General features: G+C 38.3%; 1 protein-coding gene across 4 annotated transcripts in view; it reads left to right on the top strand.

Annotated features, from left to right (window-relative positions):
- Positions 1–7,081, top strand: part of Ttbk2 (tau tubulin kinase 2) — a 115,143-nt gene that overhangs the window by 2,736 nt on the left and 105,326 nt on the right. The window lies entirely within an intron of this gene.

Below are 7,081 nucleotides of genomic sequence, written 5' to 3'. Positions count from 1 at the left end.
GTCATGAGCCACCATGTGGTTGCTGGGATTTGAACTCCGGACCTTTGGAAGAGCAGTCGGGTGCTCTTACCCACTGAGCCATCTCACCAGCCCAAACTTGGTTTTTCAAAGCATGTGTTACACACAGCTTAGTTCTGATTATGGAATTTAAGTTTCATTTTGTTGGCAAGCAGGAAGTTTTTTGTATGCTATACAACTTTTACAAGTAATACCTATGGATGATATTGCTTTGTTGTTTAGAGGCAGAATTATTATGTAGTCCAGGCAGGTCCTGAAGCCCCAGTAATCCTTCTGACTGGCCCTCCCAAGTTCTGGAATTAATGCCATGCTGGGGTTCAAACCCAGGGCTTCATGCATTCTAGGCAAGCATTCTACCAATGGAGCTGTAGTCCCAGCTTTACATTTTATTTTGAAAAAGGATATTCCTAGATTGCCCAGACTGGCCTGGGTCTTGTGGTCTGCCTGTGTTTGTCACCAGAGTAACTAGGATTGTAAGCATGCACCACCACACCCAGCTCATTGATCTTTTTTTTTAAATGTGTCTATTTGTTTTGCCTGCATATATGTAATTTGCTTTGTGTGAATGCTGCCTAGTGCCCTAGGAGGCCAGAAAAGGTGCTAGATCCCCTGGAGCTGGATGATTATAAGCTGCTTTGTGAGTGCTGGGAACTGAATCTGGGCCTTTGGAAGAGGAGACAGAGCTCTCAGCTGCTCACCCATCTCTCTAGCGCTCACTTCTTTCTTTCTTCCTTCCTTTCTTTCTTTCTTTCTTTCTTTCTTTCTTTCTTTCTTTCTTTCTTTCTTGCTCTCTTTCTGTTTTTTTTGTTTTGTTTTGTTCCACTTGAAAATAATTGCCTTAAAAAGTAATGTTGAATTGTTTTCCTTATCTAAGTCATATGATCTTCTCAATATTGTATTTTTGTTAATATTTGTCTGCAACTTTCTGCATCGCATGTGTTGTATGTTATGAAGTATATTTGTACAGTTTGTTTCTTTTCTTTTTCCTTTTGCTCTCTCTCTCTCTCTCTCTCTCTCTCTCTCTCTCTTTTAGTCCACTAAGTATCTCAGCTTATACAGTATCTAAACATGGTTTTTATTAACATTTTCCAATACCTAGTAAAACAGAGGTAAAGGAAGAAAAGTAGGAAGAAGAAACACCAAAAAGAAAAGTGTAAGCTATACTGATAATGATATTTGGTTTTTAAAAATCACCTAGATGTTAAATGACATGGTAAGCTGAATTTGGACTCCCTTTCTGTTGAACTTTCATGGCATGTAATGAATTCAACATTATTCAGAGCTGGTGAGCTGGAGAGATGGCTCAATGTTGAAAAGCACCTGCTCTTCTTACAGAAGACCTGTATTCCGTTTTCAGCAGTCACATGATGATTCACAACCATCAATAGCTTCAGTTCTAGAGGATCCAGTGCTGCCTTCTGACCTTCAGGGCACCAGACTCATGTGCACAGACAAACATACATGCAGACAAAAGTATCATTCATATACATACACACACACACACATATATATATATATATATATATATATATATATGTGTGTGTGTGTGTGTATGTATATGTATATAAATTATTCAAAGCAATCTCTGACTCTTTAACAGTGAGTTATTGTAATAAATGCTTACAACTATTTTATTTTATTTTATTTTATTTATTTATTTTTGTTTTTTCGAGACAGGGTTTCTCTGTATAGCCCTGGCTGTCCTGGAACTCACTCTGTAGACCAGGCTGGCCTAGAACTCAGAAATCTGCCTGCCTCTGCCTCCCGAGTGCTGGGATTAAAGGCATGCGCCACCATACAACCATTTTTTAATACTTGCTAAGCATTTTCCGTGTTATACTACTGTGGGTTAAAGATTGAACAGTAGAAAAAAGAGAGATATCTCTTTACTTTTGAGCTTACAATACACTTTTGAGCAAACTTGTAGAAACAGATAATTATACAAGTTTCATGTATTATGAAGAGAAAGTGTAGCCATGATCTTGTGACAAGTGTTTAGAGGTAAAGCTCAAGGGAAGTCTATGTTTTATTAACCCTAACTTGTTCTGTGTTTGCATTAGCTTCAGAGATCGGTGGAAATAGTTTCACTGTAATTAAATAATGAAAAAATAAATGTACCTAAATTAATTTAAAAGGTAGTAAAAATAATGTGCATATAATTCTTGTATGTTATCCAGATATTATGCATCTGTGACAAGCAGGAGAAAAACCAAGAAGGAAACATTTTGTTTCACAGTGTTGAGGTTTTTATCCACTGTGGCAGGGAGGGGCATGGTGGAAAAGAATCAGCTCACTTCATGGCATTGAGGAGGCACAGTAAATGCCTACGCTAGTGTCTCATGCCCTCACAGATATACCCAGAGGTGTACTTTACTAATCTCCTGAGTACTTCTCAGTTCAACCAAATTATCAACCAGAATTAACCCTCACAAGTTCATCCCTTGTTAACTTGCATCCACACATATCTCTTTTAAACCATAACATTTGGACTGGGAAGATGGCTCAATAGATAAAAGTGCTTATCACACAAGTGTGAGAACCAGAATTCAAATCCCCAGAACCCTTGTGAAGCTAGATGTGGAAGCACACATCTATCTATACATGTGCTGAGATAGTAGGTGGAGATGAAAATCCTCAGAAACTGTCATCTGGTATGTTTTGGGGAGAATAGCAAAAGTCAGACTCTGTTTCAAACCTTCACATGCATGCTTTGTCTGGGAACCTACACACACATACACTGAACTCACCAGAGGTAGGATGGGGAGAGAGAGAAAGGGATATTAAAATAAAACATCTTCCCAGCACTTGGGAGGCAGAGGCAGGTGGATTTCTGAGTTTGAGGCCAGCCAGGTCTACAGAGTGAGTTCTAGGACAGCCAGGGCCACACAGAGAAACCCTGTCTGGGGGGGGAGGACCCCAACAAATAAATAAATAACTGTCTCAAAAAAAAAAACAATAAATAAATAAATAAAAATAAAACATCTTAACATTCCATTCCTGGCCTTCTGAAGGTTCATGTCTGTTATATCCATGACCATACAACTGTTAAGTCTACTTCCACAGTTTCCACAGTCTTTACAGTTCTAACATTGGTCAAAAGTCCAAGTTCAGAGTATCTGAGATGGAAGCAAACTCAGCTGTGAGTCCTTGTAAAATCAAAAGGAAAATTACATACTTAAGTGTAATGGCACAGGGTCAACACTTTCATTCCCAAAGGAAGAAATAGAAAATATAGCAAGGTGGGGTAGGACCAAAGCAAGACAAACCCAATGGGAAGCAACTTCCATAGATCCATGGTAGAAATAGTAATGCGTTCTCCAGATCAGCGCTTCCCCTGAGTCCTTGCTGTGTGTAGCTCACATAGCCTTTTTCTTTGGTTGACTTTACTTGGTAGTAGCCTATGTCTTTTTGAATTACACATTCCAAGTTCCGGACCCATCCAGCTTTCCAGGAGGTCTCCATTTTATCTTTGGCTTCATTCTCGTGGCTGTACACACTGCTCTAGTGCCTTTGCGCGGGCTGTCTGTAGGGACACTAACCTTGCTTTAAATTGGAATGGAAACCCCTCCCACTCTACAGCCCTTTTATTTTGTGTGCTTACAAAACCTGCATCATATGCACAAAGCCAAGGTCTGTGACCAGTTTGAGTGATAGTTATATCTTCATGGACCATGGCTGCAATGATCTCTTAAGTGGCCTGTGCTAGACATTTCATTACCATGACAGAATAATTGACAGAAACATCTTAAGGGAGGAGTGACTTATTTTGCCCCAGGGTTATCATGGCAGAGAAGGTTTGCCAGGATGAGCTCACATCCTGGTGGCCAGGAAACAGAGAGGTAACGCTGTTCTGTAATGCAAGGTCTTTGTTCTGCTTCCCTTTTAATTTCATCTGGCCTTGCTCATCTATGAGCTAATGTCTCCCACATTCATGGCAGGTATTCACCCCCCCCCCCAAACACTGTCACAGTCACACTGAGTGGTGCTCTACTAACTTCTTAGATCTTCTTAATCTAATCAAATTGACAAAATTAACCAGCACACCTTCAAACAGCTTTAGAAAAAAATCTTTCCAGTCACTGGAGAATATGTATTCCCTCTACCTCCAGTGTTTCCTCTCCACTTTGATATCATGTATGTTCTATGACCTATGGCCCTCTTCCTTAATCTCAGTTTCTTTCCTCTAATGAGCTCTATTTTACAGAGCAATTTAGAAATGTAAAGAACTTTTAGTTATTTTGTATGTGGTGTGCTCATGCAACAGAGTGAGCTTGAAGATCAGAAGACAATTTTGTGCATCCGATTGATTCTGCCATTCTACCTTTATGTGGGCCCTGGAGATTGACCTCAGGTTGCCAGGCTCATTCACCAAAAAATAAAGTGGATTACACCTGATAAAACATACAAGGTTGTCCTCTGGATTCCACATGCATGAACACACATGTGCACCAGAACACACACAAACATACATGAAATAGTCTACAACTTTTATAGCATGGTTAACTAGGAAGCACCAGATTTTGTACTTTAGTAATAACTGGCATGTGATATAGCTAATTTTTATCAAATTTGGAAAAATTTCGACATTTCTTTTGCTTCTCCCCACAATGTAATTTCTTTTGGGACCAATAAAAATAAAATAAATGATTTTAAAAATGGGAAGAAACTTTTCAAGATGGCATGGTTACAATAAGTGAAAACAGAATAAGATACAATTACAGAATTTAAAGGATAAATGAGGTTCACTATTCTCCCTGAATTGTGGTTCTATGGATGTCAGCCCTTCAGTCTGATCCCACACACCCTGATGTCTTGTGTATTTGATTTCTTTTGCTCTCTGTGGTTTTCATTTGCCACCTACCCCCCCGCTAGCTCCTCACATTTATTTCCTGTTGGATAATTCTCTTTTCTGTATCTTCAAGCTCACTAATCTTCAGGGGAGACTCCTGTACACAGGTGTTTCTAATTCCCCCAACTCTTATTTAGATTTGTTGATTCTTGATATTGTTTCCTTTGTTTCTTTCTTGTTAATTATGGCCCTAGTTTTATTATTTTTTGCCATCTTGACATTAAGTTATTTGTACTCTGATATTTATTTATTTAGCCTGCTTTTATGTCTGTGTGAGGGTGTCAGATCCCCTGGAACATGCGTTACAGACAGTTGTGAGCTGCCATGTGGGTGCTGGGACTTGAATTTAGGTCCTGTGGAAGAGCAGCCAGTGCTCTTAACCATTCCAGCCCATCTGTCTAAGCCTCTCTGTCTGGTGTTTTAATGTATGCGCTTAGAGCTATAAAGTTCCTTCTTGAGGCTGGAGAGATGGCTCAGTCCCTGACTGCTCTTCCAGAGGTCCTAAGTTCAGTTCCCAGAAACCACATGGTGGCTCATAACTATCTGTAATGGGATCCAGTGCCGTCTTTTGGTGTGTCTGAAGAGAGTAATTGTGTACTCACATACATAAATTAAATAAATAAATATTTAAAAAAATAAAAAATGTTCCTTCTTAGCACTCTCTTTATTGGGTTCCTGAGGGGAGACTTTTTGTTTTTTTGTTTTTTGGGTTTGTTGTTGTTGTTGTTATTGTTGTCTTGTTTTCATTTTCAGTTAATTCCACAAATTATTTCTTGATTCATTCATCATTCAGTAATACATTGTTTAATCTACATGTTTGTATAATTAGTAGAGACTTGTTAACTGTTGATTTTAAGCTTTATTGCATTGTGGTAAGATAGGATACATGAAATCAATCATTTCTGCTTTCTGGGTGAAGACTTGTTTGTGTCCCACCATGTGGTCTATTTTAGAGATATTTCCATGGGCTGCTGAATAGAATAATTTGGGGGCTTGAGGTAGAATATTCTGTAAATATCTGTTAGGTCTATTTGGTGTGTTAGGTATCATGCAGTTCTGATGCTTCTCTGTTTATTTTTTGTCCAGATGTCTTTTGGAGAAGGTGAGGTATTGCAATCATCTCTTACTGTTGGTTTGGAGTCAACTTGTATCTTAAGTCCAGTAGCATGCTTTTAATGGAATTGGGTGAGGCAGTTTAGTTCACATATGTTTGGGATGTGATATCTTCTTGATTTATTGTTTCCTTGGTTTGAATGAAGTGTCCTTCTTTATTTCTTCTGATTAGTTTTAATTTGAAGTTGATTTTATTGGGCCTTAGGATGAGGACACCTGCTTGCTTTCCCGTCCCATTTAATATGGTTTTCAATCCTTTCTCTTTAAGATGGTATGTATCTTTCAAGGTAGTATGTTTCTTGTAGACTACAGAAAGATGGATTTTGTTTCTTAAAAACACTTAAAACATTTTATGTAAATCATGTCTTTTGGGGGAGGGCAGGGGAAGTTGAGGCCACTAATCTTTAATTATGAAGTCTGTGTGCTGATAGTTGCTGGGGTGTTTTGTTTTGTTTTGTTTTGTCTTCTGGTTTTTTGTGGTCTTAGTCCCAGTTTTATGTTTCAGTAACTATAGCTTTATTTGTTTTCTTTCTACAGTCTTGGCTCTGCTTACTTCTCTCTTCAGCCTGAAGTATTGCTTCTAGTATTCTTTGTAGGGCAGATTTGGTGGACATGAATTCTTGTAACCTGTTGATACCATGAAAGTTTTTCTTTCTCCTCCAACAATAGCAACTAGTTTTGCTGTGTTCAGTAGTTTAGGTTGGCATCCATTGTTTTATAGAACTTCAAGTACATTGCTCCAGGATCTTCTGGCTTTTAAATTTTCCATTGAAAAATCAGCTTTTATTAGGCTAGGTTTTCTTTTATGTATGACTTGTAGCTTTTGCTTGCAGATTTCAATACCTTCTCTTCATTCTGCATATTTAGTGTTTTAATTATAATATGTTTTGGGGAGTTCATTTTCTGATCTTGTGTGGTGTTCTGTATGCTCTTTAATTTGGAGAAGTTTTCTTCTGTAATCCTGTTGATGATCTGGTCTATGCCATTTACCCAGGATTATTCTCTTTTTATGCCTATAATGTGAAGATTTGCGCTTTTTATGTTGTCCCAAAGTTCCTAATGTTCCTTTCTCTCTCTCTCTCTCTCTCTCTCTCTCTCTCT

Source organism: Mus pahari, chromosome 3 (assembly GCF_900095145.1).
Source record: "Mus pahari chromosome 3, PAHARI_EIJ_v1.1, whole genome shotgun sequence".
NCBI lineage: Eukaryota > Metazoa > Chordata > Mammalia > Rodentia > Muridae > Mus > Mus pahari.
This window is presented reverse-complemented; position numbering and strand designations above follow the sequence as displayed.